The 18,053-nt window shown below is 52.4% G+C and overlaps 1 long non-coding RNA gene across 6 annotated transcripts; it reads left to right on the plus strand.

Annotated features, from left to right (window-relative positions):
• Nucleotides 1-605: 605 nt before the first annotated feature.
• LOC112668177 (uncharacterized) lies at nucleotides 606-10,778 on the plus strand. 6 transcript variants are annotated; one of them, XR_007413465.1, is made up of 5 exons: nucleotides 606-724; nucleotides 896-4,035; nucleotides 7,137-7,277; nucleotides 8,822-8,930; nucleotides 9,195-10,778. It is a non-coding gene; the product is annotated as an uncharacterized LOC112668177 (long non-coding RNA). The 6 variants fall into 6 exon arrangements; XR_007413467.1 differs by having other exon boundaries at nucleotides 715-4,035; nucleotides 9,195-9,299; nucleotides 9,467-10,778; XR_007413463.1 differs by having other exon boundaries at nucleotides 715-1,457; nucleotides 3,961-4,035.
• Nucleotides 10,779-18,053: the final 7,275 nt, after the last annotated feature.

Genomic DNA, 18,053 nt, shown 5'->3' on the forward strand with positions numbered 1-18,053 from the left:
GGACGCCGGGGACCACGCCGGCCGAGCGGTTGCCGTGGCAACGGAAGCATCCTTGGGCGCGGAGGCTTCCGGCGAAGTTCAGTGGAATGCAAACCTTTTCATGTTTTTAGCACCTTGGCCTAGGGTGCTGAGTCTCCTCTACTAGGATGTCAGCCTCCGAACTGGAAGGACCCTTCGAGGCTACTCTCAGTCTGCGACCAGGAAACTGCCAAAAAAGAGAAGAGATTTTGTCCAGAGCCGCCCACCGTTGGTATAAGGTCAAGATCTTGACCCTGAGACTCCTGCCACCTAGTGCAGCGCCCCTTTAACGCCTGCACACTTGTATTCAGTGGCTCTGTTAACAGATTGGGCAAGTTACCTGCCGTTGCCTTTATGTGCCCCCTTTCGCCGTATGCAAACAAAGAGCACTGAGGCAGATGCTTTCTATGGTATTTGGTGAGAGACTCCTCACACCTCATCTCTGTCTTTAGTCCTGAGGAGCAGCCCCCCTGAGGCCCACGGAGGATCACAGCTTCCTTCCAGGGGCGGCGGAGGAAGGAGCCCCACCCCACCCCGCACCCCCTCTTTAGGAAGCCCATCGGAGTCCCGGTAAATGTGCAGAATGCCACAGTAGCGGGGACCTTTCCATGTACCCACTGCTCTGCAGCTCAGGTGACTCACAGGGCCTCAGAGTTCACCATGACCCTGTGAGAGGAGGACATGGGTTGTCAGCCACATTGTGCAGGTAAGGAAACAGGCACAGAGAAGCAGCTTCTCCTCGTCTCACAGTCAGTGGCAGAGCTAGGGCTGGAACTTCCAAACCCTGTTCAGGCCAGGATTTTAATTTTAAAAAGCAGCAACTGGGGCACTTGGATGTCTTAGTTGGCTAAGCATCTGATTCTTGATTTCCACTCAGGTCATGATCTCAGGGTCATGGGATAGAGCCCCGCCTCTGGCTCCTTGCTCAACTCAAAGTCTGCTTGAGATTCTCTCTCTCCCTCTGACCCTTCCCCTCCCACATGTGCTGTCTTGTTCTCTCTCTCTCTCTCTCAAAATAAATAAATCTTTAAGAAGAAGAAGAAGAAGAAGAAGAAGAAGAAGAAGAAGAAGAAGAAGAAGAAGACAACGACACCAGCCTCCAAAGCCAGACACTTTAACAGGAACTGTGACTCCTCCACCCATGACTCTTAGCTCAAGCCCATGTTCTGCCATTTTATAACTGGGTGATCTTGGGTAAGTCACTGCCTGGCTCTGAGCTTCAGAAATCCATAGACCAGGGGAAAATGATCCTCCCAACAGGTACTTGTGAAGGTCAAGATGAAGAGGTCCATCTGACCTGCCTGATTGGGACATTTGCTTTATTGCGGTGTTCTGGAGCCAAGCCCCATGTCTCCGGGGCCTGCTTGTACAGAGAATAAGATCTGCCCCCGACCTCGGGAGGGACTTTCTGCCTGGAAAGATAAGAAGTGCTTACTCTGGTGAGAGAACAAGTTATTTGACCTTTATTTCCCCTCAAATTCATGGTCCAAACCTCACCCCCTTAATTGGCTGGGACAGGTTTCCCTGCTACTAGGGAGACCCAGGAGTTGACCCAGGAGACGCCCTCCACTGATGAAGTGGTTTGTAATATTTTCCCACTAATAGGCATTACCAAACAATCCAATTGTCTTTCCTTGTTTGTCACAGTGACACCACCCATTCATTGATGGCTTCCTGGCATCCCCTGGAAGGTGCCATGGGTTATAAAGTTCATACAGAAAGAGAATTTAAGGAGAAGCAGTTTAGAGTTTGTCAAGATATGAGCCCTAAGCCCCAGTTTTTTTAAGATTTTATTTATTTATTCATGAGAGACACACAGAGAGAGGGGCAGAGACACAGGCAGAGGGAGCAGCAGGCTCCATGCAGGGAGCCCTATGTGGGACTCAATCCCGGAACCCCGGGATCACGCCCTGAGCCGAAGGCAGACACTCAACCACTGAGCCACCCAGGTGCCCTAAGGTTTATCCATTCATTCCTGCAAGAAAGTATTTGTCTACTTTAATGTGTTAGCCCTGAATGCCTTAGTGCCAGCTAGTCCGGGGCCTTCCCACTGCCTTTTCTTTTTTAAAGTTTTTAAAAAATATTTTATTTATTTATTCATGAGAGATACAGAGAGAGAGCGGCAGACATAGGTAGAGAGAAGCAGGCTCCACGCAGGGAGCCCGACGTGGGACTCGATCCCGGGACTCCAGGATCACGCCCTGGGCTGAGGCAGACGCTCAACTGCTGAGCCACCCGGGCGCCCCATAAGCCCCAGTTTCGAAGGAGAGAAATCCTCCTCGGACAATGTACAAGCATGTATAAGTTAATCAACTCAGAGTTGGCTCAGGGAAGCCACGAAGGGATTTCAGAAGGCCATACATAATTCATGACCAAATGAATGATCCAAATAACTGTTTCTGGAACTTACAAAAAGGGGTAAGATTTGTGAGGAGAGACTGTCTGGTAAGGCTGCCTGGAAGAGGTGGGTCAGAACCAGGCCTGGAAGATGGGGAGGATGAGGCAGAAAAGAGATCAGATGAACTTTTTGGTTTCCTAGTGCAGATAAAAGTTATGTTTACACCGAACTGCAGTCTATTAAGTGGGCAAGAGCATACATCTAGTGCAGCCTGGGTGGCTCAGTGGTTTAGCGCCGCCTTCAGCCCAGTGATCCTAGAGACCCGGGATCGAGTCCCATGTCGGGCTCCCAGCATGGAGCCTGTGTCTCTGCCACTCTCTCTCTGTATCTCTCATGAATAAATAAATAAAAATTTTTTTTAAAGAGCATACATCTAAAAAGGCAAAACGTACATACTTTAATTAAAAAATAGTTTATTACTAAAAGAAAATGTTAACTATTATCTGGGCTTTCAGCGAGTCATCATTGATTGTAATCATTGATCACAGATCACCATCACAAATATAATTAAAAATTTTGAAATATCGTGAGAGTGACAAAATGTGAAACTGGGAGGCAAAGGGAGCAAATGCTGTCAGAAAAACAGCGCAGATTTGCTCAGCGCAGGGTTGCCACAGAGTTTCAATTTGTGAAAAACACAGTATTTACAAAGTGCAAGAAGGGAGGTTACCAGCATCTCCTGCAGAGCCTGGCACGATCCCCGACTGTGGATGTAAGTGCCCTTGAGATGGCTGTGGCTTGGTATGAGTTGGGACGTGTCCTGGGCCCTGGAGGACATGGATGGACAGGGAGAAGGGGTGATAAAGACCTGATCTCCCGACAATGACCTCAGCTTCCTCCATGGGGCTGGAATCACCACCCTCAGTGTAGGTCCTGAATTTTGGAATTTTGGTTTTTAACAAACAGCAACCTGTAAACCCGGAGGCTTTGTCATAGACTGCCGCCCCCGCTCCCACCCTAGATAGGCCCCAGCTCCAATCTGAGCTCTGCTGTTTTGTAGCTGGGGGATCTTGGGCAAGTCACCCTTTGCCTGGGAGCCTCAGCTGTCTGTAGAATTAAGGATGATGATCCCTCCCAAGACAGTAGTTAAAGAGACAAAGATTAAAAGGAGAAGCAGGTGGGAAAGTACCTCGTGAGTGATTCACTCGGCACAGATGACACAGGTTTTTATTGCCATGCCTCACTGCAATTATTTTGCCCAACTGCTTCAGAAGGTGGAGCCAATGGTGCACTAAAGGGCTTTAGGATGCTCGGGCCCCTGCATCATACTCTTGCAGGAAGTGTCTTACGTGGAGATTCTGGGTCCCTGTCTCAGACCTATTAGATCAGAGTCTCCAGCTGGATCTATGGGCAGACACGTTCCTATGTGTCCTGAGTGAATCCAGCAATTCCATCTACAGAGTGATGGCGCAAAAGGGATCCCAGCCCATTCCATCAGAGGGTCCCCTCCCCCAAGCCCCATGGCCCTGGCCACCAAGGAGTTTCACTCAAACCACCTATTAGCACGTAACTCTAATACCACGTTCTGGTCTATAACTGCACAGAACCCCTGCTAGACCAGCCAGTGAAGGTGGGGACATCTCTACGCCCCTCATTCCAGCAAGAAGAAGCTACCAAAGGTAAGACCTACATCCAAAAACCAAAGATTTGTCATTGTCTGTCAGGGGGAATGTAGAGGCCGCTCTTAGGCAAACAGGCTTGAGAGATGGAATGTAGAAAGGGGCTCACAGTGACGCCCTGTCTGAATGCAGACAGGCCCATCAGGCAACGCTCCTCAAAATATCCATAGGCCCTAACTGACCAATGGGCTCCTTACAACCAGGCACAGTCACCAAAAAAGGGAAAATTCCATATGTTCTCACACCTCCTCACCTTTCCACTTTATATTGTTTTTTTTTTTTAAGTTTTATTTATTTGAGAGACAATGACAGAGAGAGAAAGAGAATCTGAAGCAGACTCCGCCCTGAGCACAGAGCCTGATGTGGGGCTCTATCCGACAACCCTGAAACCATGACCTGAGCCGAAACCAAGAGTCAGATATTGGGCAGCCCCGATGGCCCAGCGGTTTAGTGCCACCTTTGGCCCAGGGCCAAAGTGGAGACCTGGGATCAAGTCCCACGTCAGGTTCCCTGCATGGGGCCTGCTTCTCCCTCTGCCTGTGTCTCTGCCTCTCTCTCTCTGTGTCTCTCATAAATAGGTGGATAAAATCTTAAAAAAAAAAAAAAAAAAAGAGTCAGATGCTTAACCAATGGAGCCATCCAGGCACACCACCTTTCCACTTTAAACACAGCCCCCATCTACTGCCTCCTTGCAGACAGCCTCTCCTCTGCTGTCCTGCCTGCCGCTTCCTTGTGGTGTGTTCAGTAAACTTCTATCTCCCTTTAAAAAAAGAACAAACAAACAAACAAAAATAGATCAGAATCTCCAAGGAAGGGCAGGTCTTGGAGGCTACATTTTCACAAAGCTCCGTGGAATGGTTTCAATGCCTCCTGCAGTTTGCAGATCATCGTGTCACAAGCTCAGAATGGACAGTGCCCTTGCACATTCGGGTGGGCATTTTAGGTCTCCCAACAATCCCTGGGCCCCAGGGGTTTCGCCATCCAGGAGGAGCCCAGGATGTTATGTGGGCCCAGAGAAGGCTTCCTGGAGGAAACGACATCCCAGCTAAGTCCTAAAGAAAGAGCTGGTGCTCCCCAGGCTGAGAGAGGCAGGGTGGCACAAGCAGAGGGCACAGCTTGTACCCCAGGGCAGCCAGGGGTACAAGGCACAGCCCAATGTGGCAGGGTGACAATCAGTGGGGGCAGTGACAGCCATCCCAGTCCGGGTGGGAATACAGGGAGAACTGCCACCTCTGCCAGAGGCAAGGGTAAGAGGTGTCAGCAGGGCCTCAGCAGGGAGCTTTGAGCACCTACTCAAGGATGGATAGGATTCTGGGGCTCGAAAGTGGGGTGAGGACATCCACCCCCTTCCACAGGGCCTAGTCAGGGCTGGCCCTGGCTCTCACCCTCCAAGCTTGCTCCTCCTCCTCCTCCCTCCCTCTGCTCCTGAGTCGCTCCAGGCAGGCGAGCGACCTCTCACCTGGCCAGGCCCTGCCACTGAAAGTTGTGTGACCCTGGGAAAGTCCCAATTCCGCTCTGGGCCTGGGTCCCCTCCCAGATACCCACCCTCTGTTGCCAGGCTCAGTCTGGGAAAGCTAGCCTCCTGGGCCCCACATTCCTGGAGAAGTGCTGCCACCCAGTGGCCTTTGGGAAAATCGCCTCCCGGAACCCTGGAACCCTCGACAGAGTCCCTATTTTTCCACTCGAGTCACTGCCACCACTGGCCGGCCTCTGACCACCTGCCCAGCTCTGGGCTGGCCGGCGAGACCCAAGTCTCTGTACCTGGTGGGCGATGGGTGAGCCTGGTCACCTCTCCCAACCACCATATCTAAAACACCCCCGGTCCCACCACCTTTTCCATCCTCCCCCACCACCCAGCACCCATGACGCCCACCACCAGCTGGAATGAGCCCATCCTTGGTGTATGGGTTCACTGCCTGCCTCTTCACACATGTGAGCTCTGTCTGGGTGGGACCTCGCTCTTCCTGTTCCCTGACGTGGCCTGTGGCCTGGACATAGAGGTGCGGGACACGTCCTTACAGAAGGAACGGCCGCGTGGCTGGAGAGCACCATCTCAAGGGACTGTGGTAATGTTACATGAGCTAATGACTGGGCGCTGCTTCGCCCGGGGCTTGGCGCAAAGGCCCCCCAAGGGTCAGCTGCCCACACTACTGCAATTATGCTTGATTCTAAAACCCATTATCAGGTGGCGCAGCAGTTTAGCGCCGCCCTCAGCCCAGGGCGTGATCCTGGAGTCCTGGGATCGAGTCCCACATCGGGCTCCCTACGTGGAGCCGGCTTCTCCCTCTGCCTGTGTCTCTGCCTCTCTCTCTCTGTGTCTCTCATGAATAAATAAAATCTTAAAAAAAAAAAAATTATCCAAATCTCTATGCTACTGATGAACTCACACACTCCTGGTTTCTTGACCTTCACCGAGCCCTTTGAAGCCAGCGGGCTGTCAGTGAGGTGTCAGGCCTTGTGCTGGGGCCCATGGCGGTGCTGAGAAGAGGGCACCTTGGCAGGTGTGAGCAGGGGTAGGGTGTGGCATAAGAAGAGGTCAGTGAGGTGGCGGGGGTGTGGGGGGTGGAGGGGCAGATCACATGTTATTGCCACCCCTGTTTCCCATTAGACTCTTCCCAGTTCATCACTACTGGTAAGGCGGGGGGCCGAAGCCACATGTGTCTGACCCGGAGCCCACATTGTGATCCCTGTGCTTTCCGGGCTGGGCGCGTGTGGACGGGCGACCCAGCCTCCAGCCTGCTCAGTGGCACAGGAGGGCAACACTTCCCAGTTCAGGGCCTGAGGGAGGCTCCAAGTCCAAAGGGAAGCCCAGTGGCTGGGGCCTGATTGTAGATTGGAGGGCGCCAACAGAGCATTGGCTCAGTGGCAGCTATGCGACCCTGGAAGCATCACTTGACCTCTCTGAGCCCTGGTCTCCATGGGAAAAATGGGTGTCCTAAGAGCCTGCGTGTCGGTTTTAAGTCAGACTGTGACACTGCCCTGCTCCAACCCCCCCACCATCCCTCCATCATACACAGAATAAACTTACTTCAGACCTGGCCCTGGCTGCTCCTCCAGCACATGGCCCACTTTTCCCCATTGTTGTTCACATTCTGTTCCAGGGCCTCTTGCCATTCCTGGAACATGCTGGAATGTTTCCACCTTATGGCATTTGCCCCTGCAGCTTCCTCTGCCTGGAACATTCTTCGCCTCTTCGCCATGAAGTGAGCATTCCCTCACTTCCTCTGTGTCTCTACTCACAGGTGAGGTCCTCAGGGAAGCCCTCCCTATGCACCAGCTCGAGCACAGCCCCTGGCGAGTCTCTCCCATTCATTTCCCAGGACTACAAGTTGCCCTCGGGCAGGAACCTGGCCTGTCCCGGTCACACCCGATGCCAACACTCAGCACAGTGCCCAGCACGCATAACATTGACGCATACCTATTGAGTGAATAAATAACTGTGTCATGGAGAGCCCTGCTCAGAGACTGGGTAGCGGTCAGGGACAGCAGAGGCCTCCAGTTTCAGGATCGGGGCCCCAGACTCCATCTGTATGGCACAGGGCAGCCACAGGAGCCTAGAAGAGCAGTCAGATCCGTAGTTGGCTGGACCCCACCTGCTACTGCAGCAGGTCAGTGGATGTGGGGGGAGTCTCCCCTCCCCCAATCTGAAACAAGGTCAGAGAACAGGGCTCAGGGACTGCGCGACCCAGACCCACCAGGAATCTGGGATTCCAGACAGAAGGGGGCACTGGTTCAGTGGGTCAGCCTGTGGGGGGCAATGGGTCTGTGGAGGCCAGATTCCCCTAGGGACAGGAGAGTCCCTCCCACTCCGGCAGCAGTGGCTGAGGCAGAGGATTAGCATTGCTCAGAACCATTTGCATCATTCCAGAAGCCCCTTCCCAGCTTTGATGAGGCTGGGACCTCCTTGCCCTTGGGGTGCAGGGCAGCTCTCTCCTCTCCACTCAATGGCCTCTTGCAGTAGTGGGGTGTGGGCTTCCGTGGGGCGCCACCTCCAAATCAGCTCTATTCCTGGCTCTGCTTAGCATGCAATGGGCTGACCCCTGACCTTCCCTCTCCCCCCTCGCCCACCCTTCGCGTTCTGCCCCCAGAGTTAGGTCAGTGATGAAAGCCTAGCGGGGTGGAGGGAGAGGGACAGTGCCTAATTGTTCCCCCCGCCCCTGGCAGACCCGCTGGCCTCAGGGTGGCTGGCTCTTTGCTATCTCGGCTTCTCCCCTCCCCCTCCCCCACTGCCATTCTCTCCCTCAGTGTCTCTAGGTCCATGAGGTCCCAGGCTCAAGTGGGAAGTCAGTAGCTATGTGGATGCCAGGACATCCCCCAGAGGTTACGAATCAGCAGGTCTGGGATGGGGCCTCATGGTTCAGATACAGGGCAGGAACCCTGGGAGGACCCCACTTTGGAAAGAGCCTAGGACCAGAGCCAGAAGACCCTGGGCAGCCTGGACTTCTATGAGCCTCCACCGCGTGTGAGACGGGATCTCGGGGTGCTTCAGGGCGAAGCCAGCCCCACAGGAAGGCTGTGAGGATGATGACATGTGACAGATGTGAATGTGCCTGCTCCCCCCTTCCTCTCTGATCGGCCGCACCCCCACCTGATGCGTGGGGTCTGTCCACCTCTCTGTCCCGTCCCACCCGTCTGGTGGTCCATCTTTGCTCCAGGACGCACCACACCGGCCTGATCACTGCAGCTCTGCGAGACGCCTCGATATCTGGCAGGGCAAGGGCCCTCCCTCCTTCTGCGAGGGTGTCTCAGCTATTCTTAGTGATTTGCCCTTTCTTACCGCTTTTAGAACCAGCTTGACAAGCTCCACCTAAACCCTGTGGGGGTTTGATCAGGACTGAACTGAATCTAGACGGGAATTGGGGAAGAACTCGATGATATTGAACCTCCCCGCACAAGTGAGTGGCTGTCTCTCTGCGCTTCCTTAGGTCTCTTTCTTCTACTTTTTATTAAGAAAATGTCAAATGTACAAAAAGAGAGAGAAGAGGATAACAAAACACTCTTGATCCATTACCCCTCGTGGCCACTGTATGTCCAGCCATAACCCTGTCCCCCCCGGCCCCTCCCCCTTCCCCAAAATTCCTTATTTTCAGGCAAACCCCTCTTAATGTCTTCTAATGATGGTTTTAAATTTGAGGATCTTACTTTTTGTTTTCGAATAGTTACAGATCGAAGGAGGCCGCCAGAACAGAGTTCGTGCGTGCCCTTCCACCCATCCACCGACCTTGTTCAGATTCCACTCACTTTACGTGGATTCGCACACACATGTGAGTGTGTGTGTGTGAGTGTGTGCAGCCGTGCAGTTTCCTCCCCTCGTGGATTCGTGGAATCACCACCACGAGCCTGACACACAGCTGTCCCAGCCCCACAAAGACCTTCCCTCTCTCTCCCCACCCTTCCACCCTTCCTGGTCTCCTCTCTTTACTTTTGTCAGTTTGAGAACCTCACGTTGATGAACCACACAGCGTGGAACCTTTACAGGGAGGCTTCTTTCATGCAGCTTCATTCCCCTGAGCTCCAGCCAGCCAGCTGCGTGTATCCGTAGGTAGTTTTTATCATGTGCACTTGGTATTTGGTTCTTTTATATTAACATTATTTCATCTACATGTTTCCATGTATTGCTTGTGGCCGTGTACTTGCCATGCCATTTCTCATATTCACATTTATTTTTTATGACAAAATTGTATAATTTATTATTCGATAAGTGTTCTTTTTTATTTTATTGTTTAAATTTTATTTGAATTCAATTAATTAGCATATAGAGTATTATTAGTTTCAGAGGTAGAGGTCAGTGATTCATCAATGGCATAGAACACCCAGTGCTCATCCCACACGTGCCTCCTTAATGCTCGTCATCCAGTTACCCTGTCCTCTCATCCCTCTCCCCTCCAGCGACCCTCAGTTTGCTTCCCAGAGTTAAGAGTCTCTTATGGTTTGACTCCCTCTCTGATTTCATCTTATTTTATTTTTCCCTCTCTTCCCCTATGATCCTCTGTTTTGTTTCTTACATTCAACATAGGAGTGAAGTCACATAATTGCCTTTCTCTGATTGACTTATTTCGCTTAGTGTAATACCCTCTAGTTCTATCCATGTCATTGCAAATGGTAAGATTTCAAATTTTTGGTGACTAAGTGATATTCCATTATATATATATATATATATATATATATATATATATATATATACACACTACATCTCAATAGAGTTCCTTTTTTTATTGATGAGCTGATATTCCATGGTCTGGATGTACTAATTTTTTAACCATTCATCACTGAAGGGCATTTAGATACATTTAGATTCCTTTTTTTAATGAGCTCAGTACCCAACGGGGCTCAAACTCACGACCCCACAATCAAGAGTCACGTGTTCTGCTGACTGAGCCAGCCAGGTGCCCCTATTTCTTATTTTTAGCTATTACAAATAAAGCTGCCATGAATAATCATGTATGTATTTCGTGGGGATATTTCTCTGCAACAAATGCCTAAGAAGGGCAGTCTCTGGGTCATACAGTAAGTGTATGTTTAGTTTTTTTTTTAGGAAACTGCCAAACTATTTTCCAGAGTGGCTGCATCTTAGTAACATTTTATGCTTTTCTCTGTAAATATTTTGTTACAGTCTATTTTTATTATTATCATAAGTGGAAGATTTTTTTTAATGATACTTTGCTTGCTCTGATGTTTATAAATGCAATTGCTTTTTATTGAGGTCGACTTTACATAAAATAAAATTAATCATTTTAAGGGTGCCTGGATTGGCTCAGTTGGCTAAGCATCTGCTTTCCACTCAGGTCATGATCCCGGGGTCCTGGGAGTGAGCCCCATGTTGGCTCCCTGCTCAATGGGAAGCCTGCTTCTCCCTCTGCCTCTACCCTCTGCTCATGTCTCTCTGTCAAATAAATAAAATCTTTTTTAAAAATAAATAAAATTAATAATTTTGAAGTGTACGGTTCAGTGGATTTTTAGTATATGCACAAGATGTACAGCCATCCCCATGAATTCCAGAACATTTTCATCACCCCAAAAAGAAGCTTTTACCCATTAGCAGTCACTCCCCATTACTCCCTCCGCCCCCTCAGACCCTGACAACTGTTAATCCACTTTCTCTATGGATTTTTGTATTTGGGAAATTTCATATAAATGGAATCATACAACGTGTGGCCTTTTGTGTCTGGCTTCTTTCACTGGGCATCAGATTTTCAAGGTTCATCCACGTGTTGCAATTCGTTTTTAATATTGATTTGATGTAGAAATATCCTGTACCTCTGTCAGATTCCATTCATGGTTAATTTCATATATTATTTGGGGCTTTCTCTGTAAACAATCACGTCATCTGCAAATGATGCCAGCTTTGCTTCTTCCTTTCCAATCCTTATACCTTGTCGTTGTTGGTTTTTTTCCCCATCTCTTACCGCCCCATCTAGGACCTCAGGTACAATATTAAATAGACCCATGGATGTGAGAAAACTTGTCTTGCCCTGACTTTTAAGGAATTTTGTCCATTGTCCCTTTAAGAACCATGTTTGTGTTGGGTTTTGTAGATAATCTTTATCGGTTGAAGGAAGTTCCTTTCGATTCAGTTTGCTAAAGCGTTTTTATCATAAGTAGATGTTGAAACGTATTGCCAGTGCCGGAAGGATCGTATGACTTTTCTCCCTTAATTTATTAACGTGACAGATGGCATTTATAGACTTTCAGATGTTAAACCACACTTGCATTTCTAGAATAAACCCCATCGGTCATGAGTTATGTATGCTTTTTTATCCGTTGCTGGATTTGTTTTGCTAACATTTTATTAGGGTCCTCGCATTGAGCTTCACAAGTGGGACTGGTCTGTAAGGTCCCTTTGAATGTACTATTAAGTGGAAAAGAGCCATCTCTGACCTAAGTGTCCCTCTCAGGTCCCTGTCTGCTCCCGCAGCTGGAGGAGGGTAGGGAGCCACCACCAGATTCCCCGAGGTAGCTGCAGAGATTCAGGACCTTGAGCTCTGGAAGGGTCCTCGAGGCTGTGACTCCCCAGCCCAGTCCAGGGGGTCCTGGGCCTCTCGTTGGAGAGGAAAGCTTAAGAGAAATCTTCCCCTCCCTTCTTCTTCTGGTGGGGATTGCCCTCCAGAGGAAGTGGCTGAGAAAGGCCCAGGGTCAGGGGTTAATGACCCCATTGTGCTAGGGCTGACGGGCTGGCAGTGGCAGCCCCAGGAAGATCCCCTGCTCTGCTCTGGGCCATCCTTCTATAGAGGCTTCCAGGCTGGCCTTTGATGACTGCTGAGGGCCACCCTCCTTGCCATGGGGACCCGGGCCAGCCTCTTTGCTGGGGTCTGCTGCTGAGGCCCAGAACGTAGGCCTCTACGGTCCTGCTTCCCACCCACCCCCCTTTCCCAAGGGCGCTGGTCACACCTACCCCCTACCCCCTGACCCCTGCCTCTCCCCCATCTCAGGCACCCTGTCCCTCTGGCGAACGACCACGTCCTCAGAAGTGACCTGATGCAGTCCAACTATCCCACATTTGGGATGGGAACCGGGTACGACCTAGTCTAGGCTCTCCTCGGGAGCTGCAGCAGGGGCACAGCCAGGTCCCAGGACTTCCCATTCACACGTGCCCCTTCCCAGGGTGGGTGGACGCTGAGGTGAATCAGGTGCATCCTCCCTCCAGGGGCTCACAGGCTGGCAGAGAGGAGGTCAGAACGTGAAGAGAAAAGTAGAAGTGTGGGTACGCGGGTGGCTCAGCGGCTGAGCGTCTGCCTTCAGCTCAGGGCGTGATCCTGGGGTCCTGGGATCGAGTCCCACATCGGGCTCCCTGCAGGGAGCCTGCTTCTCCCTCTGCCTGTGTCTCTGCCTCTCTCTCTGTGTGTGTCTCTGATGAGTAAATAAATAAAATCTTAAAAAAAAAAAAAGAAAAGAAAAGTCAAAGTGTGGCAAATTCAGTAAGCACAGAGAACTATGGGTGTCCGAAGAGGAACTCCTAGCCCAGCCAGGAGGTCAGGGAGGCTTCCAGGAAATAATGCTGGGCCAATTCTAAAAGAGTGAGCCGAAGTTTGGCCAGAGAGTGGATGCAGCAAGGAAAGGCATTCCAGGCAGGGGGAACAGCATAAGCAAAGGCACAGAGTAAATCCAGCATAGTGTGTGTGTGAGCCACAGCATTTCAGTGGTGAGAGGTGAGGCTAAGCAGGTCAGCGGGGCCAAGTCTTCCAGGGACTGCTATGCCATGTTAGAGGTTTACACTGGTAGTTTGTCACTCAAGTGGGGAAGAGAGCTGAGAGCCAGGTTCTAATTGTGCCCCTGTCCTCATTCATCCAGCTCCCAGAGCAGCAGTGTGACCCAGGGCAGGCCACTTCCTCATGAACAGCCTCCCACAGGCTGGCCCCCTCTGGGCTGCCTGGTCCCGTCCCCCAAGTGGAACCTGGAAGACCCCACTAGACGAGCACAGACACCCCTTCAGTGAGGCAGGCGAGGGACGGGGTGTGCATAGGCTGTTCTCGGTTCCAGATTGGAAGTAGGGTGTGGGGGACAGGAGCTTGAAAGAGAGGGGTTCAGGGTGAATAGCAGGTCTGCCTTTTGACTGCAGCATCATCCACGACAGCATCATGAAGCCACATCAGCCCTGGATGACCTAGCGGGGACTTCCATTACAGGCCAGAAGCAACCCCCTCGATGTTATTGGATTTTCTGTTATTTGTAGTCAAAATGCCTTCCTAACCGATCCAAGCTCCTAACCTCCAGCTGGAAAATATATAAATATACTCCAAGATCTTATATGTTCACAGAAGAAGATTTTCCAGAGAAATAGGACGCCTTCTTAAAGACAGGATACATGTCACACCTTCATTTCAAATAACTTTAAAATCTGCAAGCATTTATTAGAAATACAATAAGAGACAAAGCACTAAAAATGTGTAAATCACTTGCAGTTCCATCACCCAGAAATAACAAGGTTAGCATTTTGGTGTGTGTGTGTTGTTGTTTTTTTTTTTTCAGGTTTTTTCCCTATATTCTAAATTAAGTTGAGCTCACAGCATGTCATTTTTTCCTTTTTGCTTTTTATTGAATACGTATGTATTATCTCATCACATCTTGGTTTTCACTTAAGATTATACCAAAAATATTTCCTTTGTCATATAAAATTCTTCCTAAACACCATTTTTTAAAAAAAGATTTTATTTATTCATGAGACACAGAGAGAGAGAGAGACAGAGACACAGGCAGAGGGAGAAGCAGGCTCCCTGCGGGGGAGCCCGACATGGGACTCGATCCCAGGACCCCGGGATCACGCCCTGAGCCAAAGGCAGGCGCTCCACCACTGGGCCACCCAGGTGCCCCAAATTTTTAAGCTTAAGCAACTGGTTTCATTTGCCTGATACCCTCCCTCGGTCTGTGCTCCCTTTTTTTTTTTTTTTTTTTTTACTTATGATAGTCACAGAGAGAGACAGAGAGAGAGAGGCAGAGACACAGGCAGAGGGAGAAGCAGGATCCATGCACCGGGAGCCCGACGTGGGATTCGATCCCGGGTCTCCAGGATCGTGCCCTGGGCCAAAGGCAGGCGCCAAACCACTGCACCACCCAGGGATCCCTCTGTGCTCCTTTCTGATGATCTTCCTCTCACTCTGGTCTGGGCTCAGAGATCAGAGCACCGAGGTATTGAAACTGTGTGAGAAGGGGGCAGACGGGGGCTCTGGGTGCAGGCTCCCCCGGGAGAAGTGCCTATGGGTGCACAGCCGTGGCAAAGCCTGCCCTGAGTCTGGTCCATTTGGAGCCCACACAGGACGGGGCACGGGGACTAAGGGGAGGTGCTTGGAAATGTGCGAGAGCAAAGCAGCCCACAGGCCAACAGCTTCCAGGCCCTTCTGTGTGCAGGCTGGGGACTGGCAGCCAGTGGGGCAGAAGGTTGGTGCGGCCCACGCTTGAGAGAAGGTGCCTGGAGGCCCCAGGAAGCTTCTGGGAGCCACTCCGCCTCCCACACTGGACAAGGGGAGGACAGCTGCCCAGGACCGGGACAGGGACACCCCAGAAAGCTGCAAGTAAGCTCCTGATGATGGGCCCGCAGCTACTCAGCACAGGAGCACATGGCAGCGCTCAGAACAGGCGGAGGAGGGAAGCTGCTGTTCTAGACCGGAGGGGGGGGGCCCTCAGCCCAGCTGCCCGCGCCGGCTCCTCCCCCAGCCCCACCCGCCCTCGCTGATTCCCAAGGCTTCCTTCTTCCAGGGCCTTCTGAGGAGACACCAAACCTCAGGATCCCCCACAACCCCTGGCCTCTCCACTCCCCTCCTCCATCGCAGAGGAGAGGCCACTGGGCAGGAGTCCCTTGACCTCCCCTCCTCGGCCTGCAAATGACTTTGCAGCCCCCATCCCATCCCCTTCCTTCCCTCAGGCTGGGGTCCCCCCCATCCAGCTCAGGACCCCCACTCCAGGAGCCGCTCCCCCACTTAGCCCACCCTACCCTGCACCATCAGCGTCTCTTCTAAGAACAGCCCACAATCCTCGAGTCCCCTTCAGCCACTGCCCTATATCTCTCCTTGCCTTCCCGGCCCAGCTCCCCTGAAGACCTGTCTACACCTGCTGTCTACACTTCCTGGCTGAATGCTCCTCCCCCAGCCCCTGATCCCTGTCTGGTGAAGGCTCCGTAGCATGGGACCCCTTCCCCAGACTCCCTCCCTGTCTCTGGGCTCCTTTGCTGGCCACCTGCCCGCTGTGATGTTGCACCTCCTTCTCTGACCCCCTCTGCCTGCTCCCAGCTCGGCCTCTCCCTGAGGGTTCATGACCCAACCAGCTCCTCTGCACCCCCAGACCTCAGTCTCCAGACCCGTGAAACCAAGTGTCTCCATCTGGTGGGGCTGGGGGGTGTCCTCAGGACCTCCAGCTCCACCCGCCCCTACCTGGTCCTACACTTGGCCTCTCAGGCCACACCCACACCCACTAGTGTCCCTAGCCCTGTCCCACCCCCCATGCAGTCTGTCCAGCCCTCCACGCCATGCACATCCCCTCTGCTGCTCTCCACACCCCAGCTCTGGCTGGTCCCTGGTTCCCACTGCTGCCCACAGAGCCCCTCCTCCCCCCACCCAGCTGCCTCCTGGGCCCCTCTGCTGGCTACCTCAGGTCACCAACTATTTCCCAAAGCACCACCAGTTTCACTGCGCAGCCTTCTGCTCCTGCTGGCACCCTGCTTGCTACCTGTCCCCAGAAACTGAAGCCCCGCCCGGGGCCACCTCTCCCTGTGCCCACATACCTTGCAAAGCTGGCAGTAGCAAGCTCCTTCCCGGGAGCCTTTGCCGGATGTCCCATCATCAGCACAATGTCTGTCCTCCCCAGGGCGGTGGGGGCTCCCCTGGGCCTGCAGCCCTGACTCTGCCCGCCCCCCTGCAGTGATGGCACAAAATCAGCGCCACTGCGGAGTGCTCACTGTGGGGCAGCCGCGCTCCAGGCCCTGCAGCCTCCCTCACAGCTGAGAAACGGGGAGCGCCAGGGCAGCTTGTGCCAGGACGCCCCGGGCCCTGCCCCTAATGCCCAGCTCGAAGATTACCAGGGTCCGAGTGCCAGCCCCTTGGCCCTGATCCGTGGAACATTCAGCTCCCCTGCTGCTTACCCCATCCAGGCCTCCAGCTCTGCACCCCTTTGACCGGACCCCACAGAGGTCCTGAGAGTGGAACTGGCCCCATCCCCCTGCTGGCCTCCTCTGTCTCAGAGCCAAGGACAGAGGCGTGGGGAGGGGAGCTGGCCCAGCCACATTCTGAAGGGGCAACTGAGGCAGGCCTGCATCGTCCTCCTGTCTTCTGCAGATGCCTCCACCTGGGCTCATAGCCAGGCCACCCTCGGAGCATCTCCACACATCCCCACTGTGGGCCTGGGGCCTGGGTCAGTCACAGCCCTGGCCACCCAGACCGTACAGACCTCTCACCGCCAGTTGGGATGTGAGGTGGGGAAGGTGATGGACCCCCTCACAGGGTATGTTGGGAGGATTTTATTTTATTTTATTTTATTTTATTTTATTTTATTTATTTATTTTTTGTTGTTGTTGTTGTCGTTGGGATGATTTTAATAAGAAATCAAGGGGTTAGGATCACGTCTGGCACCAAGCAAATGCTATATAACGTCTGCTGTCACTCCTCTTCCTCGGCACCCGCTCCAGGGGTGAGGCTCCTCCACCCCTCATACTTCCACTTGCCCCAAGAGCTCATTTCACCCTGGTCCACATCACCAGCCCCGACCTCTCTTCTACTAGATGCCAGACCTCCTGGGCATCTCCACCCAGACGGCCTGACAGCCCTTCAGACGCCCCGAGCCTGCCCGTCCTGCTGTGTCCCTCGCTCAGGAAATGGAATGACCTTCCATTGGGTCACCCAGGCCTGAAACCGAGGGTCATCCCTGATGCCTCCCTCACCCACCATGCCTGCCCCCACCACTGGTCCGTCGTTTGGACTGTGTCCCCTCCCCGGGTGGCTGCCCAGACCATCTCCATCACCAGCTCAGGCGTCCAGTGCACTTCCGTCCACCACTCAGCAGCCTCGGGGTCTCGGGGAAATCACTTCACCTCTCTGTGCCTCGGTTTCCCAGACAATAAAATAGGGGTGACCATAGTGCCTTCTGCATTAGCTTGTTTTGAGGATTATGGGAGTAAAATGCACGAAGAGCTTAAGCCCTTGATAAATGTTGGTATTATTCTCTTGCTTGGATGACTCTGCCCCCCACCTTTTTTTTAAGACTTTATTTATTTATTTATTCATGAGAAACACAGAGAGAGATGCAGAGACACAGGCAGAGGGAGAAGCAGGCTCCCTGTAGGGAGCCCGATGTGGGACTTGATCCCAGGACTCCGGGATCATGCCCTGAGCCAAAGGCAGACGCTCACCCACTGAGCCACCCAGGCGCCCCTGATTCTGCCCCTTCTAACCTGGCCCTTGCCTTCAGCTTGCCCACAGCATATCCCGCACGCATCTCAGAAAGGTGCCAGTTATGGAGCGCGGACCTCATGCAGGATACTGAGCTCCATCCCTTCGCCACTTCGGCACCCCAGGAGACAGGTGTTGTTATCCTCA

This window comes from Canis lupus, chromosome 10, assembly GCF_003254725.2.
Source record: "Canis lupus dingo isolate Sandy chromosome 10, ASM325472v2, whole genome shotgun sequence".
Lineage (NCBI taxonomy): Eukaryota > Metazoa > Chordata > Mammalia > Carnivora > Canidae > Canis > Canis lupus.